At 47.1% G+C, this 19,394-nt stretch overlaps 2 non-coding genes across 2 annotated transcripts; one reads left to right on the forward strand and one right to left on the reverse strand.

The window, feature by feature from the left end:
• Positions 1 to 543: 543 nt before the first annotated feature.
• Positions 544 to 616, reverse strand: TRNAF-GAA (transfer RNA phenylalanine (anticodon GAA)). The gene has a single exon. It is a non-coding gene; the product is annotated as a tRNA-Phe (tRNA).
• Positions 617 to 16,796: 16,180 nt separating this feature from the next.
• Positions 16,797 to 16,869, forward strand: TRNAF-GAA (transfer RNA phenylalanine (anticodon GAA)). The gene has a single exon. It is a non-coding gene; the product is annotated as a tRNA-Phe (tRNA).
• Positions 16,870 to 19,394: the final 2,525 nt, after the last annotated feature.

Below are 19,394 nucleotides of genomic sequence, written 5' to 3' on the forward strand. Positions count from 1 at the left end.
GTGCTCAGCAGCCCAACACCGTAGCCACTGACCAACCACGAGCGGGTATCCGACGTAAGAAAACTTCTTACAAAAATATTCGCTCCACCATTTGGTGTTGGCTACGCATGCTTCTATTAATGTTAAACAGTGGCGTATCGCGGAAGTAACAGAAAAGCTCACAATGCTGTCTGAATTGCTATCTGTATTGTTATGCACAACGCCTAAAGAAACGCACTATGAGTATGCCGAAACCCAGGATCCAACCCGGGACCTTTAGATATTCAGTCTAACGCTCTCCCAACTGAGCTATTTCGATGGAACGAGTAACCAAATCATGAGGCGCTAAGCGATAGCTGGGTTCCCGCGAACCGCCGTCTAAGGTATCCGACGTAAGGAAACTTTTTTTAAAAATATTCGCTCCTCCATTTGCTGTAGGCTACACACGCGTCTATTTATGTTAAACAGTGGCGTATCGCGGAAGTAACAGAAAAGCTCACAATGCTGTCTGAATTGTTATTTGTATTGTTATGCACAACGGCTAAAAAAATCGCATTATGAATATGCCGAAACCCGGGATCAAACCAGGGACCTTTAGATCTTCAGTCTAACGCTCTCCCAACTGAGCTATTTCGGCGGAAGGAGCAAGAGGGTCATGAGGCGCTAAGCGATGGCTGGGTTCCCGCGAACCGCCGTCTAAGGTATCCGACGTAAGGAAACTTCTTTTAAAAATATTCTCTCCACCATATACTGTAGGCTACGCACGCTTCTATTAATGTGAAACAGTGGCGTTTCGCGGAAGTAACAGAAAAGCTCAAAATGGTGTGTGAATTGCTATCTGTATTGTTATGCACAACGCCTAAAGAAACGCGCTATGAGTATGCCGAAACCCAGGATCCAACCCGGGACCTTTAGATCTTCAGTCTAACGCTGTCCCAACTGAGCTACTTCGACGGAACGAGTAACAAAATCATAAGGCGCTAAGCGATAGCTGGGTTCCCACGAAACGCCGTCTAAGGTATCCACGTAAGGAAACTTCTTTTAAAAATATTCGCTCCACCATTTGCTGTAGGCTACGCACGCTTCTATTTATGTTAAACAGTGGCGTATGGCGGAAGTAACATAAAAGCTCACAATTGTGTCTGAATTGCTATTTGTATTGTTATGCACAACGGCTAAAGAAACGCACTATGAGTATGCCGATACCCAGGATCGAACCCGGGACCTTTAGATCTTCAGTCTAACGCTCTCCCAAGTGAGCTATTTCGGCTTTTTTTTCTTTATTGACGGATTTCTCCTCGTACAACGGACAGGAATTCTTGTTGGAATTCGACATACATACACATAAGTTGTATTAAAAACGAGACTCGTACTTTGTCTCGTGTTGTTAGGTTAGTACGGCTCTAGTGTTAGCAACTGATCAAACACAGGTAGCCATTCTGGAGGATCGGGAAGTGTCCTGTAGACTTCGCGGACGTACGTAATAGCCTCTCTGAAGCACACTTTTGAGGGTTGAGATTTAACATTCTCGTGTCTTACATCCATTCGCGTCTTCCATACACTGTGCATTGCCAGCAACATTATGAGATCACACGGCACGTCCTGTCTGATCAAACGGCAGAAATCGAATCCCGTGAGGTGTAAGTGGAAGTTGCTTTTTGAGTGTCCTTTGTAAAATGCCCCACAGAAAAACAAACAGAGTCCGAACAGTCTAAAAATACGTGCTGGATGGTTTCGGGCTTATTGCATATTGTACAGTTAGTACTCCAAGGGCCAAAATACCTTTTTCTTTAACCCAGCGTTTTACAAGGAGAGTACCGGTGTGAAGAAAGAAGAAAAACGTCTTGGTCGACGCTCTAACAGGCATCTTCTAAACGCGACTCAAAACATTACGTTCTCGTCCTTGTACATATAATGAACGATAGGTAGGCACAGGACACATCACATCAAGCAAGACTCTGTACAATTTTTTCTTTGCTACAGCCGAGAGATATTCAAACGAAAAGTGGCTTTTCGAAAAGCGAAAGGCATCAACGACTTCTTACATAAACCCTTTCAATGGAACATGATTAGTAGAGTACGATGACACTATGTATTCGGGTAATGCCTGGCTGAAAAACACTTGACAAATACTCTGCAGGAAAGCATCGTTCTGTTGCCTCAAGAAAAAGAACCGTGTAACAACTTGTTTAAGAAATAAATGCGATAAGCCTAGCCCTCCGTTTTTAACCAACTGAAATAAGTTCAAATGACTAGTACGCTCCCAGTTCGACCCCCATATAAAAACAGCAAACCGTCTGTGTAACTTCTGCACAGACATCCTTGCCATGCAAAGCACTTGCATCATATAGAAAACTTTTGTTACGATGAACATTTTACACACAGTTGCACGTGTAAAGATTGAGAAATCGCGTCCGCCCCATTTTGTTGTTTGGTATTTAACCCGGTCGATTTCACCCGCCCATTGGTCTTTGTTTCCGCGATAGTGCTGCATTGTCGTTGTCGTTGATAACATTGTCGTTGATAAATACATCATTTACTTGCACTTCGTTGCCGAGCAAACTACGGTATCGTTATACAAATGCTGTTTCAATGACGCCCTTATCTGCCGCGACTTCGTTTTGTAGCGAATTTCATTTATTTATTTTTTTATTGCATATCTTTTTTCTTCGCCAATCGCCCTCTTAGTTGGTCTTTCGCCTAACCAAAGCCTCTCTGAAGGCGCTCTAATAACAGCGCCTTTAAATTTTTCTTCTTCCATCTCTTCCATCTGTCTTTTAACATCTATGACTTCACTTTTAAACAAACCCGGTATTGTAGTCTCTGCATTCAAAAGGAAATCAAGTGTGCACTGTAGTTCTTTTTTTCCTTTTGTTTTTCTTTATGTCGTAGTATGCATGATCTGTTTATTGCACTTAGTTTAACTTCGCACTTGAATTGTTCCCAAGCCTAGATGAAATTTGTGTGACTCGTGGACACTATTTCCAATTTCTCGCGTACTATTTGGACAAATGTGTCATCGGTTAAGAGCTGTTCTTTTAATTTCCACAGTTCCCAGTTGAATGCAGAGACTCAGCGCTTTCTACCTATTTCATACATTACGAAGCTGTGATCACTAAAACTAACATGTTTCACGGCATAGTTACAACACATAGACATAACATCCGAAGAGATATAAACGCGATCTAATCGTGCGTGGCTTTCGCCCTGAAAGTGGGTAAATTGCACTTTATTTTCGCGGAATATGTCCGCTACATCAACAAGGCGACAATCATCCACCAACGCCTTAAGCTGTAGGGCACTTTTATACCGTATTGGTTCATTCTTAACTGAGTCTTTAGATGCAAATACAATTAAAATCGCCAAGCAAAATGAGTTGCCCGTCACACTTTAGAAAGCCAGCGACAAAATAAAAAAAAACGTTTCTTTCTGAAATTTGGTTCGGCGCGTACACACATGTAATTCGCCATTGTACTAGGTTTAAATAAAAGTCGCACAATACTAACCGTTCCTTATCAGAGGTGATAACACTCTCTTCAACGATTCCAATACCTCGTTTCAGAAAAATAGCACAACCGCCAGACTTTCCAACGGCCATGGTAAACACAAACGTTGAAATCTAATGCATAAGTTTGGACCATGCGGTCCGCCTGCTCCTCGCTGTCTATTATTGATTCCTGTAAAGCTAGAATATCGATGGCATTTTCTTTTAGCAGCCGTCTTAACTGCACTTGCCGCTTTCTTGCCATGAGACCGCGCACATTCAGCGTGCCTATTCTTAATGCCGATAAGGACGTTGAATTCATAAAAAGCGAAAGGTCAAGCGGACCGCTGGGTGATTGTGCCGAAGGGACAGGACGTACACTTACACTGTTATATCGCATTAATTCTGAGTGCTTCGTCAAGCGTGGCGAAGCCGAAGCGTTTTCCTTGTCGGTAGGCATGACGATGTTTCGTGCTGCGCGTCCCGCTCCAGTCTAGCGGTAAAGTCATCCCTCGGACAGCACCCTGCGCTAACGCGGAGGCCTTGTCGGTGTAGTCCTCCTGCCTGGAGGCACGTTGGGCTTCACCTTCACGAGCGCCCTACGGTGGGACCCTGCCTTCGGGGGTGGTTCACCGGCGTTGACCTTCTCGCTGTTGTTGTCTTCGATGGTAATTTCCCGTGGTCTCTTTGAGACGGCGACGCCAGGGTTGGTTTTTCCTTCTTCCGAGTTGATGCCCTCCATTACGGTTCCGCTCTCTTCCGTCTCGACTGTTTCGCTAACGGCAGGACAGTTGCTAGGAGTTTTCTCAGCCTCTGGCGTATTTTGTGGCTCATCGTTCTTTCCATTTTCACTGGCCGCAGCTTTCATAGGTCCCTTGTTTTCGGGTGAAACAGAAGGCGTGGCACCCGACGTTGTCGGCTTCCCGCCTCCACTGACGGTCTCCTCCGCGTCGACTTCGTCCATGAGGTGCTCATCGACGGTGTCGCTTCGCCCAGTTCCGGTCACACTGGCGTAGCTACGCGCGCATTGGCTCTCGTCGTGGCCATAGCGACGACAGAGCTTGCAACGCGGAATAATTAAGCAGACGTTAGGAGCCCCCATTAACGTGAAGCGCTCCGTGCGCCAGGGTTGTCCACTCACTCCACTCCAGCTTTGTGTCTACATAGAAACGCTATGTCAGGCCATCATAAAAAATGAATGTATTAAGGGGTTTTGTCTTCAATCAGCAGAGGTGAAGCTATTGGCATATGCTGACGATGTGGCTGTGTGCTGTAAAGATAAGCAAAGTGTATTGAATACTGTTAGTATCGTCAGAAAGTTTGGTAACGTCACTAACAGCTACGTTAACTGGCAGAAATGCTTGGGGTTTTGGCATGGAAGATGGGCGTCTACACCAGACCACTTTTCGAACGTAAACTGGGTCACGACCACCGTTAAGTACCTTGGTACACCCCTTGATGCCTACAAGGACAGCAGCGAATACTGGAAGGAACGAACAACAGTAAAAGAAAAAGCCGACCGATGGAACGCCGGCCACTTGTCAATGTTCGCAAGAGCTACAGCGTGCAAGATGTTTCTCGTAACACAGATCTGGTACGTAATGCAGGTACTACAGTGCTCACGGATTAATGTGCAGAAACTGCACCGCGTGTTCGCTGTAATCGTGTGGACATCGAGCTGGGGGTGATGCAGCCGAGATAATCTCTTCCATCGTGTGAAGGATGTCGGTCCGGGGTTGGCGCACCTCTTCTTGCGTCAACTGGTGAACAGGTTGTTCTTTTTTCGAGACACAAACGACCCATTTCTGCGCACCGTGATCCAAATGAGGCTGTCAAGATCACTCCCCGAATTCATTGTAGGTACCGAAATAATGCCAGGACCAGTCCGTGGTTTCTTTCGGGAAATAGTTCATAGTGTTTACTTTTTGCGTGTTCGCTTTTCAAATGCATATTTGTGGAGTGCCAAACGGAAAAAGCTCTATCGTGATTTGTTTAACAGTGTCTTGCTTATACCCATGTACAGAGCCATGTACAGTGGAGGCCCAGGCTTAGACGTACTGAAAAGAGTGAAGATGATGCCAGTTCAACCAGCCACGAAATCATTCTTAAATTACATACCGGCACTTTACCTGTTAAAATCTTCCTGGAACAACGTGGGTTCTACATCCCATGGGGAACTCATTGCCTTATTTGTAAAAAAACCGGAAACTATAGATCATGTCTTCATCCACTGTTGGGAAGGGTTTTTTTTCTGGGACGTGTTGCAAAGAACTCTTAAAAAAGGAGCTACCGATAGATCCCCACGGAATCAGGTTTCTACCACTAAATGACGAGGAATGTTTCCCGTACGACGTCATCATGCTTACGGGCCTCCACTGTTTATGGCGCAAAAGAATGGCGGGCTACCATTGTGATTGAGCGTACAGCAAATGGTGGAGCTAATCTTTTTAAAAGAAGTTTCTTTACTGCGGATACGTTAGACGGTGGTTCGTGGAAACCCAGCCATCGCGTAGCGCCTCATCATTTCGTTACTCGTTTCGCCGAAATAGCTCAGTCATTCTGCTTCCGGCAGCCGAGCTGATCGGGTCGTTGAATCATAGTCTCAAGCGGGGCGGCGACAGCGGTCACTTCGGGCTGCGGAAACAGGTTCAGCAACGACAAAGAAAGGGACTACCAGTTTAGTTTGCACCATCCGCCAAAAGGAGGAATTGTTAACAACACCGACTTTTTACACGGTGATGTAAGAGCGAGGCCGTACAAGGTCGAGGATTTTCGGGATGCAGTTACGCCCACAAGCCTGCTGCCGGAAGTTGTGTGCCTTGGGGCCTACCAGGTCAATCATGTCTGGGCCGTGACCCTCAGTGACGCAGCTGCAACAAAGCGCCTGCTGTCCCTGAAAGAGCTTCAGGTGAAAGGGCGTCGATGTGTCATCGTCGACCCGCAGGACCAGCAGGTGAAACACCGGCTTCACTGGCTGCTGTACGGCGTTTCCGACAAGGAAATCCGGGCGGCGTTCGCAGCCTTCGGCAAGGTAGAAGAGGTGAGCAGGGATCGTTGGCGCGTCCAAGGCATGGGAGACAAGACCTCGACCACCCGGACCGTGCTACTGAAGCTGAGAAGCGGGATTAAAGTGGAAGACCTGCCTCATCAGGTCCGCGTCGGCGGAGAGTTGGCATTGGTGGTCGTGCCCGGGCGGCCCATGCAGTGGCTGCGCTGCCAAGGCACAGGACACGTACGCCGTGATTGCAAAGTCCCCCGCTGTTCTAGATGCAGACGTTTCGGCCACGTCGACGCTGACTGCGTTAAATCTTACGCGGCTGTGACAGGACCAGCAGCGATTGATGTTGCTGCAGAGCACGTCATGGATGCAGTCGACACAGAAGAAGCTGCTAAGGGAGCCGGCCTGCAAGTGCCTTCAGTGACGACAAATGCCACGACGGTACCGGAGGTCGCTCAAGCCAAGGTAGTCGAAGGTGCTGAGCAGGTGACCGGGCCTGTACGTGTCGAGAGGGACGAAGACCCTGTGAAGGCAGGTGCTAATAAAGGCGAACGCGAGGAGACTGAGTCAGCGATGCAACAGGGCGAGGATGCAAACGACGGGGACCGGGCGGCTAGTCTCGGTGCCACCTCCAAGCGCCCCCGGGACGAGGGCGGAGACAAGGACAGCGCGGCATCCAGCTCAAGTGACGGGCCACCAGCGAAGACGTCTCTTGGGAGGCGGTCGGTCTTCAAGCCGAAGCCAAATTTTCAGCCCGAGAGAAAGCCTGGTGACAAAGCACAGCAAAAGAATAACGCCGGGTAGACGGGTGGTCCCGGAGGCGGCTAGCCGAGGGCTGGTCGTGAAAGGTAAGCGCCATGCTCCGGGCCTATCTCATACTTTAGTTCAGCATGGCTCCTAATCCGTCGCTCACTACTGCCACACTAAACGTGAGAGGGTTGGCGGCCAAGCGTAGGCAAAGCCACGTCCTACGGTTGGCCACTGACCAAGATCTAGACGTTCTAGCTGTCCAGGAGGCAAAGGTTGACGGAGAGAAGGAGACCGGGAGCACGGTGCGGTGTTTCATGACTAGATGTTATGCGGTCGTGAGTCACGCGGTAGGGACGTCCGCCGGTTGTTCTGCTTGTTAAGAAGTTGCCTGGCCTCGATAAAAATGTATGTTCATGTTAAACCGGAAGGATCGTTTTTTTGTGATTTTGTTTTTCTTGAACTTGAATTCAGAGTCATGTGCATATATGCACCAAATGCTGTGGAAGAACGCGCCTCATTTTTTGCGAACCTTTTCAGTATGTTAGCACTGATAAGTGCATGTCTTTGTTGGGGGATTTCAATTGTGTTTTCAGGGCTCGGGATAGAGTCAATAATGCTGGTATTCGCGATAAAAGCAGTAGTGTGTTGACTAAGCTAATTAGTGATAATGAACTGGACGCTGTCTGTGGGTGCCTGGAGGGGGAGCGGGAAGTCATGTACACACGACTTCAAGGTAGTAGTCATGCGCGGTTAGACCGCGTATACGTATCGCAAGACATAATTCCAAAGTGCCATAGTTATTCAGTGGCACCAGTATCGTTTTCAGATCACTGCATGGTGAAATGTCATATAGGCACGGAGAGGAAGAAACAAGATTTTAATTGGGACCTATGGAAAATGAACGCCTTACTACTAAAAGACGAGCCATCTGTAGAGGCAGTACGCGAGGCCGTGAGGAAAGTAAGTAAAGAAAACAGTGAAACAATAGCAAGGAAATGGGAATACTTCAAACAAAACGTAAAAATGAAAGCTTTCGAAAGATCGAGTAGCTTACGATTTGAGAAGGAAATGAAAGAAAGGGGCTTACGAAAGACACTTAAGCAGCTCATAGCGCTTGAGTGCGAAAAGCCTGGGGCATATAAGGAAGATGTAGGAGCCATTAAAGAGAAAATCGAGCAGCTTGACAAGGAACGGTATCAAGGTGCGATTGTGCGAGCAAAAGCAAATGCATAAGTAGCTGCTGAGACGCCCACTAAAGGGGCGCTGGGTCGCGAAAAAGCGCAAGGACGACGGAATCATGTCGACAGGATTTTAGGGAACGGCACAGTTGCCGACGATAGTGAGAGCACAGGCCGAGCGTCTATAGAGTATTACCGGTCGCACTTTGATTTTCAAGAAGTGAATATAGACAAGTTCAGAAAGGCCTATCTCGCATGCCGCGATATAGTGACGATACGAAAGAACGATTGGAATAGAAAATAACAGAACGTGAAGTTGAAAAAGCGATTGAAGATTTGAACCAAGGCAAATCACCTGGACCTGACGGTCTGGGCGCGTGTTTATATATAGCTTTCAAGAATGAACTGTCGCCGTTGCTAACAGAGCTGTTTAATGATGCGTATGATAACAAGACTTTGCCGCCTTCTTTTGGAAAAGGTCATACCATACTCATCCTTAAGAGTGACCAAGTGGAGAAACTTAGAGTACTAACATCTTACAGGCCAATATCTTTAACCAATGTTGATTATAAGATTTTTATGAAAGTTTTGGCTGCCAGACTTCAAAGCGTCACAAATGACATAGTCGCAGATCACCAAACGTGTGGTATCAAAGGAAGGTCCATTTTTTCGAATATTCACACGATGCGGTGCGTGCTGGAGTGATGTGACGTCACCACGGGCGGAGTCGCGGTGCTCCAGCTTGACTTCGAGAAAGCGTTTGATTGTGTCTCTCATGATATTTTGTTTGCCATTTTGGATTACGTTAGTGTTGGTTCCATCATCACCGAGGGAGTGCCGTTGGCGTACCAGAACTGCAGAACACGCGTAATTGTGAATAAATCATTGGGGCACCTATTAACGTCATGCGTTCTGCGCGTCAGGGCTGCCCTCTCAGTCCTCTTTTGTTTGACATTTACATAGAAAGTATGTGTTTGGCAATAACTGAGAATGAGCAAATACGCGGGTATAGCTTGGCAGCCACACAAATCAAGCTCTTGGCATATGCAGATGACATCGCGGTGTGTTGTACAAGCAAATAAAGTGTGACGGAAACAATAAGGGTAGTGAAAAATTTTTGTAATGTGACGGGCAGTAGAGTGAACTGGGGAAAGTCCCTCGGTTTGTGGCACGGAGAGTGGTCTTCGGGCCCGGATAATTTTGCAAATGTGAGCTGGATGAAAACCCCGACAGGTGGAAAGGCATCAACCTGTCGATTTTCGCAAAGGCAACTGTGCGTAACGTGTTTTTTATTACGAAGTTCTGTTACCTCATGCAAACGTTGTACTCTTCAAGGGTAAGCGTGCAAAGGTTGCACAGAGTGTTCGCGGTTTTTATCTGGGGCTCTACCTGGGAAAGGTGTAGCCGAACTAATCTGTTCCGGCAGGTGAAGAAAGGGGGGCTGGGCTTGGCGCATCTTTTTGTACGCCAGCTTGTCAACAGATTTTTGTTTTTTCGGAATGTGCGTGATCCGTTTCTACGTACTGCATGCCAGCTCAGGTTGGGAGGCGCATTGCCGGCACTTATTGTTAGTACAGATAGTATCCCCGGAACGCTTCGTGGCTATATTAAAGAACTTGCAGATAGTGTGGGCTTTCTCTCTGTGCGTTTTTCTTTTGAGTATTTATGTGACGTTAAAAGGAAAACATTGTATAAAGAAGTTTGCGACATTGTATTTCCAGTGCCATTGTACAGAGCACTATACAGTGGAAGATGAGGACTGAATGTCCTTAAGCGAGTGAATAATATGGAGGTGCCTACTGGGGTAAAGACATTCTCTTTTAAATTACACACAGAAACACTCTCAGTGAAGACATTCATGGAAGAAAATGGCTTCCTTGTACCCTGGGGCTCGCACTGCTTGATTAACAAGCAACCTGAAACAATAGACCATGTCTTCTTGCATTGCTGGACCAGGGTGTTCTTCTGGGATGTCCTACAAAGAACAATGAAGAAGGAGTTACCGTTAAATCCGCATGGGATAAGGTACTTAGCTGTAAGAAATGACGACGGGGTTCCCTTCGACCTAATAATGCTCAAAGGCCTTCATAGTTTATGGCGTGCAAGGATGTCTGGGTACTACTGCGCCCCGGATGCTAGGCCTGCGCATACTTATTTCAGAGAAAGCATGTCTAATTTCATTGAAATAAAGGAAATACAAGAATGTGTACCCGAATGGCTGTCGAGGATAGAACCTCTGACAGCATTGAAAGAATTTTAATTCGACAACGCCAGTCCTTATGGGACTGATGGCATGTATATCCTTTCAAAATGTTTTGTATTTGTTAATTGTGCATTGTAATTTTGTTCTGTATTATGTGCTCTGTACAATGTCGAAGACCGGCAATAAGTAAAAAAAATAGCTCAGTTGGCAGAGCGTTAGAATGAAGATCTAAAGGTCCCTGGTTCGATCCCGGGTTTCGGCATATTCATAGTGCGTTTCTTTAGGCGTTGTGCATAACAATACAAATCGCAGTTCAGGCAGCATTGCGAGCTTTTTTGTTGCTTCCGCGATACGCCACCGTTTAACATTAATAGAAGCGTGCGTAGCCTACAGGAAATAGTGGAGCGAATATTTTTAAAGGAAGTTTCCTTACTGCGGATACCTTAGACGGCGGTTCGTGGGAACCCAGCCATCGCTTAGCGCCTCATCATTTCGTTACTCGTTTCGGCGATATAGCTCAGTCATTCTTGCGTACGATGATCCAGGTCCGTTTGAAAAGCGTTCTGCCTGAATTTTTATTGTCTAGTGCACTACCTGTAAAGTAGCGGCTTAAAGGCTACTTGCGAGAGGTAGTCGACTCGCTCCAAATACTAAAATCTCGGTTTTCCCTTCAGTACTTCAGCACAGTAACAAAGTAGAAAGTTTACAAGGATTTAGTTGAAGTTATGATGCCAGTGCCTTTGTACCGAATGAAATACTATGGAGGCCCAGGACAAGATGTTTGAAAAAGAGTCAAAAGCATGCCTGTGAGAGCAAGCGTAAAGTCGTTCTTCTTTAAATTGCACACATCTACCCTTCCGGTCAAAACATGGATAGCCGACAAAGGAATATTTGTACCATGGACGACAAACTATGCGCTATGTAACCAGCCGGAGACGAATGAGCACGCCTTTATTGAGTGCTGGGATGCAATATTTTATTGGGGCGTCTTGCAAAGAACTCTTAAAAAGGAACTGCCGATAATTGCACAGGGTATACGTTTTTTGCCGGTAGACAGCGGTCAGGGCATACCGTACGATATGATCATGCTTCTGGGCCTCCATAGTCTTTGGGAGACACGGATGGCGGTAACACACGCTGTTGGGAATGTGCGCTCAGCACGAGGAAATTTTATTGAGAGCATTATTTTCATACGTGAGGTATACCGTCTACAGGCAGATCCACCTGACTGGTTGGGTATTCTTGATAAATTGGTAAATTTGAAGAAATTTTAGCTTGTCGCCTTGGTCCAAGTAGGCCAACGTGTTTTTATATATATGTCATTATGTGAATAAAGAAGAAAAAGTCAAAATAGCTCAGTTTGGAGAGCGTTATACTGAAAATCTGAAGGTCCCTGGTTCGATTCAGGGTTTCGGCATATACGTAGTGCTTTTTTTTAGCCGTTGATCATAACAATGCAAATGAGAATTCAGGCACCATTGTGAGCTTTTCTGTTACTTCCGCGATACGCCACTGTTTAACATTAATAGAAGCGTCCGTAGCGTACAGCGAAGGGTGGAGTGAATCTGTTTAAAGAAGTGTCCTTACGGCGGATACCTTAGACGGCGGTTCCTGGGAACCCATCCACCCTGTAGCGCCTCATCATTTCGTTACTCGTTCCGCTGAAATAGCTCAGTCATTCTACTTCCGGCTACCGTTCGGTACGGACGTCGAATGTCGCGTCCGTAGGGGCGGTGTTTGTGGCTATGCCAAGCCGCGGAAACAGGATGCCTGCGTCCGTTGAACCGGAATACCATGTTGTTTTGCCGCCACTGCCTACAGGTTCGTGTGTTTTAAATACACTTTTTCTTCACGGCGGCGTGAAAGCGAGACCATTCCGTGTCGAAGATTTTCGCGACACGCTGGCTCATCTGGAATTGCTCCCCGAGGTGGTCGCCTTGGGGGCATTCCAGATGAACCACGTCTGGGCGGTGACGTTCGAGAGTGCAGAGGGGACAAAGAAGATGCTGAAGTATACGGAAGTTCAAGTCAAGCAACGACGACGTTTGGTTGTGAATCCAGACAACCGGGATGTCCGGGTTAAACTCCACTGGTTCCTGCACAATGTGCACGACGAGGACGTAGTACACGCGGCATTTGCTCCATACGGGAAAGTCAGCGACGTCCAGAAAGAGCAATGGCGTGTACCAGGCATCACATCTGGCAAGATCACATCACCTAAGGACGCTGAAACAAGTAATGACGCAAGTACAAGCAACAAACCCTCCGTAGCAACGAGTGAGGAAGATTCAAGCGTAATCGACACTACGGAAACGAGCAAAGCAGCGGCAGCGGCCAAAAGAACGCACGAAGAAAATGCCGGCGAAGAGCAGAAGATGGGTGGGCACTGAAAGTGCGAACGAACCACTTTTGAAGACAGCAACTGGCCGGAGGCCAACCTTTAGACCAACGCCAACCATACCACCGGACAGACAGGCGGCGGCGACGCAGCGGACTTAACAGGTCGTAGGTTCGCGTGTTTTTGCCCGTGCCGGGGGGGGGGTCGGGAGGGGGGGGGAAATGCTGCTACTTCTGATCTGCCGATGGATGACCAGTCAACAGTGGAGGCTGAACGCAGACTCGCCACGGTAATGTGAGTGATCCTTCGCCACTGACGAGAGCTGCAAATTTATTGGTATCTATCGGCCTTGATCTCTTTCCCGTAGAAATGACGATACGCATTGAAACACCTTAACGCGTAGGCACGATTAACGTGCGGGGACTTACGGCAAAGAAGAAGCAGTACCAGCTTAATCGCCTGTTCATCGAAAATAATCTGGATATTATTGCTGTACAAGAGACAAAGATTGAAACTGAGGAAGGGACCGAACGCCTAGTCCAAACGTACATGTCTAGATATTATGTGTGCGTTTCTCATTCTGTTGGTAGAGCAGGGGGCTGTGTGCCCTTCCTTCGCAATAATATTGGTATAAATGTTGAAAATGTATTAAGTGATGATACCAGGCGCATTATAATGTGCGATTTTATGTTTTGCAATCTGAATTTCCGCGTTAACTGTCTTTACGCGCCGAAAAGAACAGCCGAGCGCAGGGCGTTTTTTGAAAGCGTGGAATGTCACTTGAAATGTGAGAGAACCATGGTCATGATGGGAGACTTCAACTGTGTCTGCAAGTGGAAGACAGAGCCCGTACTCTGTCTGGTCTCGAAGGCAGTGCGCTTCTCTTGGCAGCACTCGTTGAAGAACATAATTTAGAGGATATAGGCGACGTTTTAGCCAATAATGATACACCTCGGTTCACTCATTTTCAAGGGGACAGCCATGCCAGACTGGATCGTGTCTATGTTTCTGGGGAAGCGTTGCCATTGTGCAGTGATTATGAAGTCAAACATGTTTATTTTAGCGACCACAGTTTGGTCCGTTTTTCGCTTGGTCCAAAGAAGCCGTCAAGTTTCAACTGGGGTCTTTGGAAATTCAATGAAAAATTGCTGCAGGACGAAATATTTACTTAAAAAATTCAAGATAGCATGCAAGAGCTGTTATCGGGTGATCGCAGCGACTGCACGGAAAGGTGGGAGTGTTTTAGGCTAGAAACAAAGTTAATAGCCATAGAAAGGTCCAGCGTTTTACGCCACCAAGAAAAAAGAAAAGAAATAGAATTACAAGGTGAGCTCAACTTTTATTTAAGCATGGAAAGCATCTGTCCTGGTTGTTTCGTTAAAGAAATAAAGCGAACGAAAGCACAGTTGGAACTTGTCGATAAGGAAAAATATCGGGACGCAATTAATCGCCCACGCGCAGGACATCTATGGTGCGGAGAACAACCTACAAAGCGCTCGTTTTCAGATGAAAAAAGTTATGGCACACGAATAGAAATAAATGCGATAACATGCCGAAATGAAATAGTACGTGATGAGAAAACCATCCAACGTGCCTTTGTAGAATATTACAGCGAACTTTTAGGACATGAAATGCAATGCGAACAGGGGTTCGAAAATGAATTCTTACACCTTTTGCCAAGTCTAGATGATGAACAGCGAAATAGATTAGAAATGCCAATAAGCATCAAAGAAATAGAGCAGGCTATATATGACCTGAGCCCTCGGAAAACACCAGGACCTGATGAACTGAGTGGATCATTCTATAAAGCTTTGAAAACCGATATAGCTGCAGCTCTTTATTACGTTATCACAGAAGCCTATGAAAATCAGGTACTGCCACCGTCGTTTCGCGAGAGTCATATTGCACTGATGCCCAAAACTACCGATCCCTCATCACTCCTATCCGTGCGAGCCTACCGACCAATCAGCTTAACAAACTCAGACTATAATATATACACTAAAGTTTTGGGCAGAAGGCTACAGAGTATAATAACACGATTGATAGGGCCACATCAAACATGTGGCATTAAGGGGAGGTCAATAACTACAAGCGTACACGTAGCAAGAACAGTACTTGAGCATTGTGACAACTTTTCTGGTAGGGTGGCCATGTTACAATTGGACCTAGAAAAAGCGTTCGATGGAGTGACACACACAATTCTTTTCAATGTTTTGGAGCATGTGCAAGTGAGAACAATCTTAACAGAAGGGATCAGAATGGGCTATGCAGACGTTTCCACAAAGGTAATCGTTAATAGAACACTCTCTCCCAGCATTGCCATCAGGTCTTCCGTAAGACAGGGATGTGGTTTATCGCCTCTACTGTTTGCCCTATATCTCGAGCCACTGTGTCTAAAGATAATAAAAGAGAGCCATGTCCGAAGTTTTAGGGTGGGTTACAGAGAGGTAAAATTGCTAGCATACGCGGATGACGTCGCTGTCTTTTGTGATGACAAACAAAGTGTAAGCAATGCTGTTAATGTTGTGACAAAGTATTGTGAAATGGCAGGGTGTGTAATTAATTGGCGCAAGTCGATTGGGATATGGTATGGACAATAGGAGGACACACCTCCACTTTTTGCAAAAATGCAGTGGACGAATATGCCTACCAAGTACCTTAAAATACCTCTGCTAAATCACCAGGACACCAAAGATTATTGGCAAGGAGAGGTCGAAGAAATTAAGGTGAAAACGGCAAGGCTGGGTGGTAGAGTACTATCAATATTCACAAGAGCAACAGTGTGTAATGTGTTTCTAGTGGCCAAAATTTGGTATGTTTTACAAACATTGTGCACATCAAGAATCAGCATACACCGGCAGTTTGCCATCTTCACTTGGGGTTCCGTGTGGGAGCGCTGTAGTCACACTAATTTGTTCAGAACAGCGAAAAGTGGGGGCCGAGGGTTGGTTCATCTCTTCTTAAGATAAGTCGTTTCGAGATTTTTGTTCCTGCGTGATCAGAAAGATACATTTTTGTGCACAGTCCTTTAAAGATGTTTGAGCAACGCGTTGCCTCAATTCGCTGTGTCCTCCGATTACATCACAAGACCTAGGCTCAGAAGCTTCCTGCGAGAAGTCGTATTGGCCTTTGACTTCCTACATACGCGCTTTCCATGGAATTGCCTTGCATCTGTTAAACGGAAAAGACTGTACAAAGATTTACTTGATGTATCATTGCCAGTGCCTGTCTATCGTTCAATGTACCACGTTCAATCCAGAGGAAGAAATGTGCTCAAGCGAGTGAAGCGGATGCCGATACGATCATCCGCAAGAACCTTTTTCTTCCAATTACACAGTGGAACGCTCCCAGTGAAACCATGGCTAAGAGAAAGGGGAACCTTTGTGCCGTGGTCTGTAAACTGCTCAAGATTCAGGTAACCAGAGACAATTGAGCATATCATTCTTGATTGTTCAGAAGCAATGTTCTTGTGGGACATCCTACAAAGAACGTTGAAAAATGAATTACCGATAACACCGTACGGCATCCGCTTCTTGCCAACTGCCATGTGACATATTTGCCATGTGACATGTTTATGGCAATATGTTTACATAGCCTGTAGAAAACAAGAATGGATGAGCGTCATGAGAGGCTTGTTATTCATCCTGCGAGAGAGCATTTTATTGAAAGCGTGCCATATCTGCGTGAAGCTTATAGATCGAGAACAGAACCACCCGAATTGATGCATATGTTGGATGAACTAGTGGTGATCAAGTGTTCTTATTATTCTCAAGGGCCCAAGACGGTCATTGCTTTTACCATTATAAAGTGCATGTGTTTATGTCGTATGTGTATGACGAAGACCGGCAATAAAGACAAAAAAAGAAGCTGCAATTGCTCAGTTGGGAGAGCGTTAGACTGAAGATCTAAAGGTCCCTGGTTCGATCCCGGGTTTCGGCATATTCGTAGTGCGTTTTTTTTTAGCCGTTGATCATAACAATACAATTCAGACAGCATTGTGAGCTTTTCTGTTGCTTCCGCGATACGCCACTGTTTAACATTAATAAAAGCGTGCGTAGCGTAGAGGAAATGGTGGAGCGAATCTTTTTAAAAGAAGTTTCCTTACTGCGAATACCTTAGACGGCGGTTCGTGGAAACCCTGCCATCGCGTAGCGCCTCACCATTTCGTTACTCGTTCTACCGAAATGGCTCCATTCCACTTCCGGCCACCACTGCGGACGGTCACGGAATGTTGTGCACCGTAGGGGCGGCTCATGCGGCCCAGCCGGACCGCGGTATCAGGATTGCAGAAACGTTCTCACAGGATTATCAGCTTGGTTTGCCGCATCTGCCATCAGGTATGACCGTGCGTAATGCCGGGTTTTTGCACGGTGAGGTGAAAGCCAGGCCCTATCGAGTCGAGCATTTTCGATATGCGCTTGACAATCATAAGCTGTTGCCGGAGGTGGTGGCGCTCGGTGCCTATCAGATGTAGAGTTACTGTATGTGCTACCGCAGGTAGCAGAATTGCGCGTCTGTTTTATCACGCCGCTAGCGCCTCTATTGGCAGAACGTCATCACGTGGTAGCCAAGCAACCGTGCATTGCGGAGAAGCACATGTTCGGGCCAATTTTGTATTTCCCGACGCCGCCGCTGCAGCGAACTGGATTGACACAAGTTATCGCCAGTCAAATTCAAATCCAATCCGACCGATCTTGCCGTTCGTTGTCCATGTGCGTGCTAGCTGCGTAGCAACAACGCAACGTGCGCAGCGCATCTCACGTTTGCACAATACCGGTATTGTGCACAATACCGGGATTGTTTTCGAAACAGATTGGAGAAATTAAAGGCGAACTTGCGTAGACAATAATTCTGTCAGCGAGATGATGTGGCATGTATGGCGCCCGGTCTGTACCGCTTGAAGAAGCCAGAGCGAAAACACACGGCAGGACCTGCAAACTCACCAGTAGCACCTTAGACATGCTGTCCACAGGCTGAGTGCCGTGCCCTCTGAAGTGGCCCGTGTCTCAATAATCCTTTAATACTTTTGGTGCCGATGACGTCACTCCACTTGGCAGGTGATCCACCAATGTGTAGGCAATAATTCTGTCGGCGAGATGATGTGGTATGTGTGGCGCCCGGTCGGTACCGCTTGAAGAAGCCACAGCGAAAAAAACACGGCAGGACCTGCAAACTCATCAGTACCGGCTTAGACATGCTGTCGACAGGCTGAGTGCCGTGCCCTCTGAAGTGGCCCGTGCCTCGATGGTGCTTGAATACATTTGGTGCCGATGATGTCACTTCACGAGGCAGCTGATCCAGCAATGCGTAGGCAATAATTCTGTCGGCGAGATGATGTGGCCAGTGTTGCGTCCTGTTGGCGCCGCTTGAAGAAGCCAGAGCGAGAAAACACGGCAGGACCAGCAAACTCATCAGTAGCGCCTTAGACATGCCGTCCACAGGCTGAGTGCCGTGCCCTCTGAAGTGGCCCGTGTCTCGATAATCCTTTAATACTTTTGGTGCCAATGACGTCACTCCACTTGGCAGGTGATCCACCAATGTGTAGGCAATAATTCTGTCGGCGAGATGATGTGGTATGTGTGGCGCCCGGTCGGTACCGCTTGAAGAAGCCACAGCGAAAAAAACACGGCAGGACCTGCAAACTCATCAGTACCGGCTTAGACATGCTGTCGACAGGCTGAGTGCCGTGCCCTCTGAAGTGGCCCGTGCCTCGATGGTGCTTGAATACATTTGGTGCCGATGATGTCACTTCACGAGGCAGCTGATCCAGCAATGCGTAGGCAATAATTCTGTCGGCGAGATGATGTGGCCAGTGTTGCGTCCTGTTGGCGCCGCTTGAAGAAGCCAGAGCGAGAAAACACGGCAGGACCAGCAAACTCATCAGTAGCGCCTTAGACATGCCGTCCACAGGCTGAGTGCCGTGCCCTCTGAAGTGGCCCGTGTCTCAATAATCCTTTAATACTTTTGGTGCCGATGACGTCACTCCACTTGGCTGGTGATCCACCAATGTGTAGGCAATAATTCTGTCGGCGAGATGATGTGGTATGTGTGGCGCCCGGTCGGTACCGCTTGAAGAAGCCACAGCGAAAAAAACACGGCAGGACCTGCAAACTCATCAGTACCGGCTTAGACATGCTGTCGACAGGCTGAGTGCCGTGCCCTCTGAAGTGGCCCGTGCCTCGATGGTGCTTGAATACATTTGGTGCCGATGATGTCACTTCACGAGGCAGCTGATCCAGCAATGCGTAGGCAATAATTCTGTCGGCGAGATGATGTGGCCAGTGTTGCGTCCTGTTGGCGCCGCTTGAAGAAGCCAGAGCGAGAAAACACGGCAGGACCAGCAAACTCATCAGTAGCGCCTTAGACATGCCGTCCACAGGCTGAGTGCCGTGCCCTCTGAAGTGGCCCGTGTCTCGATAATCCTTTAATACTTTTGGTGCCGATGACGTCACTCCACTTGGCAG

The sequence above is a fragment of the Dermacentor variabilis genome, unplaced genomic scaffold (genome assembly GCF_050947875.1).
Source record: "Dermacentor variabilis isolate Ectoservices unplaced genomic scaffold, ASM5094787v1 scaffold_13, whole genome shotgun sequence".
Classification (NCBI taxonomy): Eukaryota; Metazoa; Arthropoda; class Arachnida; order Ixodida; family Ixodidae; genus Dermacentor; species Dermacentor variabilis.